Source organism: Littorina saxatilis, linkage group LG13 (assembly GCF_037325665.1).
Source record: "Littorina saxatilis isolate snail1 linkage group LG13, US_GU_Lsax_2.0, whole genome shotgun sequence".
Taxonomy (NCBI): Eukaryota; Metazoa; Mollusca; class Gastropoda; order Littorinimorpha; family Littorinidae; genus Littorina; species Littorina saxatilis.
Genome location: NC_090257.1, coordinates 41,705,095 through 41,717,170, shown reverse-complemented (window position 1 = coordinate 41,717,170; position 12,076 = coordinate 41,705,095). Strand labels below are relative to the sequence as shown.

The following is a 12,076-nucleotide window of genomic DNA, read 5'->3' as shown; positions in this document are numbered from 1 at the left end:
ACCTGAAATGGGACGGGAACACCACGTCCATCATTAAGAAGTGCCAGCAGCGGCTGCACTTCCTGAGACAGTTGCGCAAGTTCCGTATGTCACAGCAAATCATGGCGCAGTTCTATCGCGCAGTCGTTGAGACCACCCTGTGTTTCTCTATCACGGTCTGGTATGGCAGCACCACTGAGAAAGAGAAACAGCTACTGGAGAGCATTGTGCGGACAGCCTCCAAGGTCGCGGGCTGTGACTTCCCTTCCGTTGCCTCTATTTTTGAGTTGCGCTCAGGTCGAAAAGCAGGAAAGATTGTTCGCGACCCCTCCCACCCTACTTCTTCGAGCCTCTTCCATCTGGTAGGCGCTACAGAGCTTTGAAAGCCAGAACTAGTCGCTTTCGCTCTAGCTTCATCCCCCATGCTGTACTGACAACTCCTGTAGTGAAGACGTTGTAATAATTATACTGTAGTTATAGGATTGGGGGGGGGGGGGTTCTTTTGTTACTTAGTCCTTTCACTGCATTCCATTACTGTTTCTCATAACTTGTGATAGTGGAAGTATGTGCAATGTGGAATGGTCCTTATTTTTTAGGTGCTTGCGTAGTTCTGTGATGGTAGTAGTTTTGTGCAATGCGACTCTAGGTGCAGGTGCTTGAGTAGATCTGGGTTAGTCTGTTAATACTGTTTAAACTGTCTAACTGGCTAGATTATGATTATATAATTTTATGTGATGATCTTTTTTTTTTTTTTTTTTTTTTTTTTTTTCTCTTTTTTTTTTTTTGTAACCTCAGTTGCATGCAGGTTTGCTACTACAATTATTTTTTGCCTTTTTATTATATATATATTTTTTTTTTTGTTTTTTTTTTGTGTGTGGCTTGGAGCAAACCTTCTTCATAGGTCTTTTCTTTTCAAATGTGTACAATTTTTAAATCAATAAACCTTATCAGTAAACTAATATGTTCAAATAAATAAATAAATAAAAATAATCATAACATAAATTTATTCCTAATGTTCAGCTCAGTTTCCAGTACACCAAATCTTTTTTAACACTCAACTTATACCAGGCCCCTGAGGGTTAAGTCCCTTTGAAAAATAAATAATATTTCAAGGGGTGTCCCATATCTAAATTTACTTATACACATTTTTCCAATCAAGATTAAATGGGTAAGATACTTAAACATTTCATGTGTCAAACCATTCTTATCTCGCACATAAATCAGCACATCTGTTGCTTGTAGAATAATTGCTATGTTATATCGATTGTAGAACAATGTTTCAACATGCTTCCACAAATGGTGAATTTTACTGCAATAGAAAAAGAAATGTTCAATGTAATCAACTTGTTCAATACAGTATGGACATTTATCATTATTTGCGAGTCCCATTTTTAAGAGGAGAATATTGGTTGGGTATATATTGTGTAATATCTTCCACTGTAATTCTTTTAGTCTGGTTTCTGTTGTTGTTTCTTTTGCATTAAGCCAAACTTTTTCTTCAATACTAATACCAAGTTTGTTCAGCCAAAATCGAACACAGCAGGGTGGACTATATTTCATATCTGTCATAAAATTTCGAAAATCTCTAGCTTTTAACATCACTTTATCATTAAAATACAATTTCGAGAATTCTTCAGTGACAGCATATACATAATCCGTATTGTTCTTTAAATAACGAGACAACGCCGAGTGAACAACAATGTACTGTAAATAGAGTTCTGGTGAAGTACCAATTAGGTTCTGTACATTTTGAAATGACAAAATGGAATTGTTTTCTAAGAGGTCATTGACATGTGTTATTCCTTTTTTTGCCCAGTTGTCAAAATAAATTACATTATTGTGATATTTTATATCGACATTATTCCATATGCATGCCATCTTCAGAGATGACGAAGAGTGCAGTGTATTATGTTCCAACCAGACTCGCAGTACTTTGCTCCAGAAGGAGGACTGAAGACTATCTAACCCTTTAAACTTTTTAGGACCAATAATTGAATTAAAACATGATAAATCTGTTCCAAAATTACGGAAATATAATCTAGGAATCCAAGTCCATGTACTATTGTTATTCATATTCGAGAGCTGAGCAAGCCAGCCGCACAGAATAGATTCTTGCAATATTTGCATATCAATCATTTGGATTCCTCCTGTTCCTATTCCACTGCACATAACACTTCTCTTCACTTTCTCAAACGCTTTCTTGTTACAATTAATTTTCCTCCAAAGAAAACGAAACAATAACGTATTAATTTCTTTCAACACAGGTTCAGGGATGCATATTGCCTGCATAACATAAACGAGCTGAGAAATCAAAAAACTTTTTATTACGCACATTTTACCAAATATGCCAAGATTCCGTTTTTCCCAGTTTAAAATCACCTGCTTAATACTCTTAATTCGTTGTGTCCAGTTTTCATCCACGAGGGAGGCACTGGATGTATTGCAAAAATATATTCCCAGAATCTTCATTTGTTTAACCCATCTTAATCCGTATCCTCCCTCGTTGCTATTCCGTTTTGATCCAATCCACATTGCTTCTGATTTTACTCTATTTATCTTCAAACCGGATATAATTGTAAACTCGTCTAATATCCCCAAAACAACTTTAATGTCATCTTTATCACGCAGAAACATGGTAACATCATCGGCATACAGAAGTGCCTTCAAAATCTTTTTAAACATATGCACTTCTTCTGAATCGTCAGTTTCAATTTCCAAACCTTTTACTTCAAAACCTTTTCGAAATCGGGTTGCAAGCAGCTCAATTCCAATAACAAAAGCCAGTGGTGAGAAAGGACAACCTTGTCGCACCCCACAGCTGACTTCAAAATCACTTGAGAGCCAACCGTTGTATCCAATGCAGCTTCTTGTGCTACTGAACAATACTTCTACCCAACGTAAAAAATCTGTTCCAAATCCGTATCTCTTAAAGGCATATAACATAAACTCTTTCGATATACTGTCAAATGCTTTTTTGAAATCTAAAGCAAGTACCAAACCAGGTTTTTCTTGTAATCTAAAGTGTTCAATAACATCATCTATTGTTCTCAGCGTATGAGAGACGTTTCTACCTTTAATAAAACCAACTTGATCTTCGTGTACTATGTTTTGAATAACTGGGCTTAGCCTATTTGCTAAACATTTAGCTAAAATCTTATAGTCTGTATTTGTCAAAGAAATTGGTCTCCAGTTTGATAAACTGTGTTTTGATAAGTCTTTCCCTTTGTGGATCAGGGTAATAACCGCCGATGCTTGGGTGAAGGACAGACTTCCATTCTCAAATGATTTGTTAAATGAATCAACAATAAGAATTCTTAACTTTGACCAAAAAAACTTAATAAATTCTGTGGTAAGGCCGTCCATGCCTGGTGAGGAACCATTTTTCATCAATTTAAGTGCCGATGATGCCTCTTCAACCGTTACATTTCCTTCACACTTTGCCTTCTCCTCATCACTTAACTGAGGAACATCGCAATCTTTATGTGATGATCTGACCTAATGATAATAATTACGTGTACTACTTACTTTTAAATGGATTATAATTTTTAGGTATTGTTCTAGTATTCACTAATGTTGCATTGATATTACTGGCACCCCTTTTAAACTGATATGGTTTTTACCTTTACAAGGCGACGATGTGAATTTGTGATGTAGATATGTGGCTGATTATGTGTGAGTATGTAAATAATTGTGTGTGTGTGTGTGTGTGTGTGTGTGTGTGTGTGTGTGTGTGTGTGTGTGTGTGTGTGTGTGTGTGTGTGTGTGTGTGTGTGTGTGTGTGTGTGTGTGAGTTGTGTCTGTGTGTGCATGACAGTGTAATGTACGTATGTATGCATGCATGGTGATGTGTGTCTGCATATGTGTCTGGTTGGTTTTTATTTTATTTTTACCGTGCCGTGCCAAGATGAAATCCTTTTGCAAAATTGGTGAATAAATATCTTGTATCTTGTATCTTGTATCTAAGGTCACCGCAGTGTCCAGAACGTAAATTGGACCCGTAAATTATCCTCACTGTAAAAGTGCAAAGGTCGAATCAATTTATAGTCACGCGAAAAATACACTGTCATCTATCTCTCTCTATATATATACGGCTTCTCTGTGTTTGTGTGTGTGTGTGTGTGTGTGTGTGTGTGTGTGTGTGTGTGTGTGTGTGTGTGTGTGTGTGTGTGTGTGTGTGTGTGTGTGTGTGTGTGTCTCTATGTGGGCAACACCTGTGGATTGTTCAGTTCTGTTTGTGATGTGGTCTGGCGACTTTTGTGTATTTGTATGTACTGGCCTTCCTTTGAGAAGCCATAACAGTTCAAAAGGGCTTAGAGATAAGCTCTAAATTGTTCAATCCTGTTTGAGTGGAGTTCGCCTCCAAAGGTGATTAACACGGTTACATTCGTCGACAAGGATGGGACTCGATATGGTCAGGAATGGCATTATGGCCACTGAATCATTTTCGTGCTGTTCCCATTCCACGAATCTGGGAGGGACCTAAGCTTGGCGGGTCCATTGTTCGGACCCGGCGAAGCCGGCGTTCGGCTCTAAGTACTTCTTCCCGGCGAAGCCGGCTACCCGGCGAAGCGGGTATTCATCTAGTATATATATATATGTTTATATACATATATATGTTTATGTGTGTGTGTGTGTGTGTGTGTGTGTGTGTGTGTGTGTGTGTGTGTGTGTGTCTGTGTGTGTGTGTGTGTGTGTGTGTGTGTGTTCGCGATGCACGGCCAAAGTTCTCGATGGATCTGCTTCAAATTTGGTGGGCATATTCAGGTAGACCCCGGACACAACCTGGTCGATGAGAATTTTCAACACGTGCTCTCAGCGCGCAGCGCTGAACCGATTTTGGTTTTTCTGTTCATCTTCCCAGATCCATTCCCAGTAACTCTTCCTTATCTTCTCCAGTGTTTTGCGTTTATCTCCTTTCCTTCGTGTGGCGTCAATCCATATTCCCGTTACTATTTTTAGAAGGTCACTGTCCACAACGCTCAATCCATATTCCCGTTACTATTTTTAGAAGGTCACTGTCTACAACTCTTCCTTGTCTTCTCCAGTGTTTTGCGCGTTTATCTCCCTTCCTTCGTGCGCCGGCTTCCCCGGCGCAGCCGGGTATTCGGCTCTACTTCTTCCCGGCGAAGCCGGCTACCCGGCGAAGCGGGTATTCATCTAGTAATATATGTACCGGTTGTAACGGGTCAGTTGGCCTAAACAATAAACTTTCTGAGTTCTGAGTTCTGAGTTCTGAGTTCCTAGAAGGGGAAGAAATGAAGAAAGAAAATTAACTGGACAGTTCCAGAAATGTCTAGAAGCTAAGGGAGGTCACTCTTGCTTTGTTATCTATGGACAGGAGGTAACTTAGTCATACCAACACACCGCATATGACTAAGTGCCAAAAGGTGCGCACGAAAAGCGGACAAAGGGGCTAAAAAATAAAAGTTGACAAACACGAGTGATATTGTGATTTTTGTTAAGACAACAGATGCTGGAACCCAATTACGAAAAGAAAAGATAAATTTACCCAAATGATTTTACAAATAACGATAATTTTGTTCGTTATATCATTCAAAACGGCACTGAGTCATAGCATTAAGGTTATCTCGCACGTTTTTAAAGCTAGGGCTTTGAAACTTGGCACACAACCAAAGTATAATGACCTCCAGGTATGGTGCACATCACATTAAACAACATTGAATTTCAAGGTCACAGCGAGGTTAAATTTCCTTTGCAAACTGGAGAATTGTCGTTGTCACGTCTTACATGTTTTAATACTAGATCAGTTAGACTTTACATACTTCACATACTTTCAGCATTTTTATAAAACCTCATTAAAAGTGACCTGCTGGTTAATCTTTGTCAAAGTTCAAGGTCACAGCGGGGTCACATCTGGACCAAATGTGGAATATTTTCAATTTATTCAGCGCGTTTATAGCACGAGCTTTGAAAATACACACAGTTCTAGTGTATAATGTTCACACACGATTAAAGTCTGGTTGAAAAAGTCAAGGTCACAGCAGGGTCGCGTTGAGGTCAAACATATACATTTTTCAATGAGGTTTTCTCATATGTTTTTGAAGCTAGGGCCTTGAAACTTGGCACACTACGCAAGTTAAATTAAACCTCATCAAATTCCAAGGTCACAGTAAGGTTAAAGATCCTTTAAGGATATTTTCTAAAAAAGGTGACCGCCTGGTTAATGTTTGTCAAATTTCAAGGTCACAGCAGTGCCATCTGGCTTAAACTTTGAAAAATTGTCAATTTCTTCAACTAGTTTTATAGTGTTTGAAGTCATTCACACATGATGAAAGTCTGGTTGATAAAATTAAACGTCAATGTCGCAGCGGGGTCGCATTGAAGTCAGACACATACAATTGTCATTTTCACGAACGCCTTTTAAGCAACACCTTTGAAACTTCACACATTCCAAAGTTTTGATGTTGTTTGGTTATAATCAAAGTGTGGTCAATTTCCATGATTGAGAGCATTCAGAGGGGTCAAGTTGAGGTCACACAAAAAGTGATAATCTTTATAAGACTCACGTTTGCTGCTATTGCTCACTTGACATTGGTGAAAGTGTTTATTTTATAATTGTTGATCTTGATGTTTTGACCAATTAATATTACCAGGATCAACCATACCAGATTTCAAAGTCCAGAAGTTGTCAAACCTCAAACCTGTTGGAAGTTTCAAAGATTTAAGCATCAACAAATTTCTATTTGATTTGACCTTAAATAACAGATTTGACCTTAAATCTTAAAACAGATCAACCAGACTTTGGTTTTATATAAATTGAAGTTCAATACAATTTCCTTTTTTTGTTACCCAAACCATAACGCCACTTTGACCTTGACATTTGACTAAGGTCGACCAGACTTGGTTCATGTTTGCTGGTGTTGTCCATTTGTAAATGTACTGATATCTGAAATATGACATGACTTATGTTTTGTCGTTCCATGCTACATGCAGTGTCCGAACAATCTCATTTTTACCCACACGAGACCCTGCTATGACCTTCACATTTCTCAAGGATCAACCTTGAATTCTCCATGTTGAACAATCATTAAGCAAAAGCGTTGTTTGAAGTTTGAAGGTTCTAGCTTCAAAAATCTCTGAAAAAATATGTTTCATCCGTTTTCTGAACCACATGTGACCCAGCCGTGACCTTGAAATCTGACAAGGGTCAACAAGACTTTTACCATGCATGGGGGCGATTAAACCCCAAATGTGTGTGAAGTTTCAAGGTTTCAACTTAAAAAACGTCTGAGAAAAATATACATTTTCCTTTTTGGACAATGTGTTGCACGCAAGACAACACGACAAACGCTCGTGTTATCATTCTTTTACTTTAAGGTCGACTTGCGTGCCCGCTCTTTCGCTAATCTCAATTAAAATTCATCTTAGAAGTTCGGTTTTATTACGCTTTTAATTAAGAAGATTAAACTAAGACAACAAATAGTTAGTTTTACCCATTAAACTCGATAAGGTAGTGACATTTTATGTTGAACGCAAGAAGGTGTCGCACGCAAGATCTGAAAAGATGTTGACGACATAATTTCAACACTTGATAGCGCAATCGTGGTTCGTGATTTCTTCACAAATTTTGAACACAGAATGTGTCACGTGGTTCCGTAAATGAAGTAGATATTTGTACATGTAAATTTTGTTTTTAAAAGAAAATAACCGTTAATTACCGAACATTTTGTCGCACGCAAGATATGACGAAATTTTCAAATCGTTTTCAAAAATGCTGTTCAAAAGTTCTGCAGTCTTTGCTGGATTACTTGAAAGACAGCAGTTTGATACACCGTTATCGCTTGACGTGTCGACATCAATTCCAGAGTTTTTGAAAAAGAAATTTAGTAAATATCTGCGATTGAAAAATGTATGCCGTGATGACGAATCATCTTGCGTGCGACACCTTAAAATTCGGTTATCGAAAAAAAAAAATTCTCTCGAGATTTAGATTTGACGTTTGGTCTCGTCTGTAAAGCGATGTTTCAGGCATTCAATCAAACTAAATGCAATTCATTTGTGCTTCTTGTTATTTTTCTGTGGCATATTCAAAACACGAGGTATCACGATGTCCTTTTTCAGATGGCCGGTTTTGGCGTTATTTTTGACTTTAAACAAAGATAACTTCAAAACCGTTCAAGTCAGACACACGAAATTATGTCCACTATCTCTTCGCACATTCATCCACACACACACCAATTTTCAGCAGACACACGTTTTTAGAAACATTTTTATTGTAAAACAAAGTCGTCTTCTGTTCTGTGAGCACCTTTTGGCACTTAGTCATATAAGGGTGTAGCATGATCAGTTGAACCTGCTGGTCAATTATCTGGAATTTTCTCAAGAAAGGGAGGTAACTTATTCCATAAAAACCATGTAAGTAGGAATTGAATATATATTGTGACACTGTCAGTGGGCAGCACACGCCTTACAATGTTTTTGAGGCCGCCATGGGCGAAGCCGGGCCCTGAATGCTACTATGTATACAACTCTCCTGTGTTCACTTTCAAGTGAATAACTATCGTTCTGATATCATTTTAAAGTGAAGCTAAAGAAACCTGGTATCGGCACTGCTGTGCATCTCCTATGATCTCAATGGTATCAAGGCACGGGTCATAGCCCTTTGCCGCGACAAGGTTTGCCGATACCGGCACTTGTCTTGTCTAGACAGTGACGTCATTCATAGATGACGCCAATCATAAATGACGTTTGTCAAGGGAACTTATGCTTTCAAGTGTTGCTGCTTCCAGTGACAGGAAGGTATAGAGATTGATCATTGTATACAATCAATTTATCATTGTATACACAAATTACACAAACGTCATCTTGTGAGGGACCAAAAAATATTGAAACTCTCGGATGATTTTTTTGTGTGGTATCAACCTCGACCTACGGTCTCGGTTGATACCACAAAAAAATCATCCTCGAGTTTCAATATTTTTCGGTCCCTCACTCGATGACGTTGTGTAATCTCTATGTATCAAACAAGATGTAGGTGTGTGTGTGTGTGTGTGTGTGTGTGTGTGTGTGTGTGTGTGTGTGTGTGTGTGTGTGTGTGTGTGTGTGTGTGTGTGTGTGTGTGTGTGTGTGTGTGTGTGTGTGTGTGTGTGTGGTCGCCATACCTCAGAGATGGCAAGCGGCAGGAACAAGATAGTGTGCATGGACTCTTCCTGGGATCCGCAGATGTGCACATCGGTTTTAGTTTCTTGATTCATTGTTTCCTTTTTCAGATCATGAACCTCACGCTTATTGAATACTGCATAATTATATAGTGCAAGGCCAGTTCTGGGCCTGGTGTTCACATGCAGCAAGCACATAATGCCAGTGATATTACAGACCCTCTGTCGCTCATAATGCCAGTGATATTACAGACCCTCTATCGCTCATAATGCCAGTGATATTACAGACCCTCTGTCGCTCATAATGCCAGTGATATTACAGACCCTCTGTCGCTCATAATGCCAGTGATATTACAGACCCTCTGTCGCTCATAATGCCAGTGATATTACAGACCCTCTATCGCTCATAATGCCAGTGATATTACAGACCCTCTGTCGCTCATAATGCCAGTGATATTACAGACCCTCTGTCGCTCATAATGCCAGTGATATTACAGACCCTCTGTCGCTCATAATGCCAGTGATATTACAGACCCTCTGTCGCTCATAATGCCAGTGATATTACAGACCCTCTGTCGCTCATAATGCCAGTGATATTACAGACCCTCTGTCGCTCATAATGCCAGTGATATTACAGACCCTCTGTCGCTCATAATGCCAGTGATATTACAGACCCTCTGTCGCTCATAATGCCAGTGATATTACAGACCCTCTGTCGCTCATAATGCCAGTGATATTACAGACCCTCTGTCGCTCATAATGCCAGTGATATTACAGACCCTCTGTCGCTCATAATGCCAGTGATATTACAGACCCTCTGTCGCTCATAATGCCAGTGATATTACAGACCCTCTGTCGCTCATAATGCCAGTGATATTACAGACCCTCTGTCGCTCATAATGCCAGTGATATTACAGACCCTCTGTCGCTCATAATGCCAGTGATATTACAGACCCTCTGTCGCTCATAATGCCAGTGATATTACAGACCCTCTGTCGCTCATAATGCCAGTGATATTACAGACCCTCTGTCGCTCATAATGCCAGTGATATTACAGACCCTCTGTCGCTCATATGAGGAGAAGAAATTATGAAGAAGAAAAATCAACCGGACAGTTCAGGAAATTTCCAGAAGTAAAGGGACGTAACTATTACTTCGTTATGCATTGAAGGGAGATAACTCTTCTAGTGCAGGCCTGCCTGATCAGTCTTTACAGAATACAAAGAGTCGATGTTAGAGCTGCTTCTCAAGTATCTAGCCTAAGGAAGGGAGATAACTCAAGTCAGTTATTTTTCAACAAGACGAGTGTGCTGATGGTAAAGCTTTCACTCTGTCTCCCAGCCTTTTCATCTTATTACCTCACACTTTCATCTATTCTTATCCTCATTGAAATAAGATTCTACTGGTTTCTGAGATAGGGGAGATCAGAAAAAGCCGGGCGAAGCCGGGTTTCACTGCTAGTATACTTATAAACTCTTTCACGAAAAAGCGTGCAGAACGCGACAAGCCAGTATAGCGCGAAAGCGCTTGCGCTTAACAGGAAAGAGCGCTTTTCTTTATTCTTTTTAATTTCTTGAACTAGTTTTTAATCCAAACATAACATAACTATAGCTTTCACAAAAAGCCGGATATGACGACATAAAAGACATTAATTTTATTCCCCAAAAATGAACAAGTCGCGTAAGGCGAAAATACAACATTTAGTCAAGTTGCTGTCGAACTCACAGAATGAAACTGAACGCAATGCAACGCAGCAAGACCGTATACTCGTAGCATCGTCAGTCCACCGCTCACGGCATAGACAGTGAAATTGACAAGAAGAGCGGGGTAGTAGTTGCGCTGGGAAGGATAGCACGCTTTTCTGTACCTCTCTTCGTTTTAACTTTCTGAGCGTGTTTTTAATCCAAACATATCATATCTATATGTTTTTGGAATCAGGAACCGACAAGAAATAAGATGAAAGTGTTTTTAAATTGATTTGGAAAATTTAATTTTGATAATAATTTTTATATATTGAATTTTCAGAGCTTGTTTTTAATCCGAATATAACATATTTATATGTTTTTGGAATCAGCAAATGATGGAGAATAAGATGAACGTAAATTTGGATCGTTTTATAAAAAAAATTTTCTCACAATTTTCAGAGTTTTAATGACCAAAGTCATTAATTAATTTTTAAGCCACCAAGCTGAAATGCAATACCGAAGTCCGGGCTTCGTCGGAGATTACTTGACCAAACTTTCAACCAATTTGGTTGAAAAATGAGAGCGTGACAGTGCCTCCTCAACTTTCACGAAAAGCCGGATATGACGTCATCAAAGACATTTATCCAAAAAATGAAAAACACGTCTGAGGATATCATACCCAGGAACTCTCATGTCAAATTTCATAAAGATCGGTCCAGTAGTTTGGTCTGAATCGCTCTACACGCACGCACGCACACACACACACACACATACACCACGACCCTCGTCTCGATTCCCCCCTCGATGTTAAAACATTTAGTCATAACTTGACTAAATGAAAAAAGCATCTGGGGATATCATACCCAGAAACTTTCATGTGAAGCTTCATACAGATCGGTCCAGTAGTTTTCTCTGAATCGCTCTACACATACACACGCATACAGACAGATACACACAAACACACACACACATAAACCACACCCTTGTCTTGATTCCCCGTCTATGTTAAAACATTTAGTCTAAACTTGATTAAATGTAATAAAAGGTATAGTTATACATAGTTTGATTGTGTGCTTTGTCTGTCTTTCTGTTTGTTAATTTGTTGTTTTTATTTTGTTAATTTTCTGTCTGTCTGTCTGTCTGTCTGTCTGTCTGTCTGTCTGTCTGTCTTTCCGTAGCAACGTCATCGTCGTCACCGTCGTCACCGTCATCATCATCATCATCATCGTGATCGTTGTAGTCTTCAGCGAAGGCACTACCACCGCGGTAGCAAAACGAGCTCCCCCCCCCCCC

At 39.1% G+C, this 12,076-nt stretch overlaps 1 protein-coding gene across 2 annotated transcripts in view; it reads right to left on the bottom strand.

Moving 5' to 3' along the window:
• LOC138945773 (uncharacterized) overlaps positions 1-12,076 on the bottom strand; it is a 39,993-nt gene that overhangs the window by 19,461 nt on the left and 8,456 nt on the right. The window lies entirely within an intron of this gene.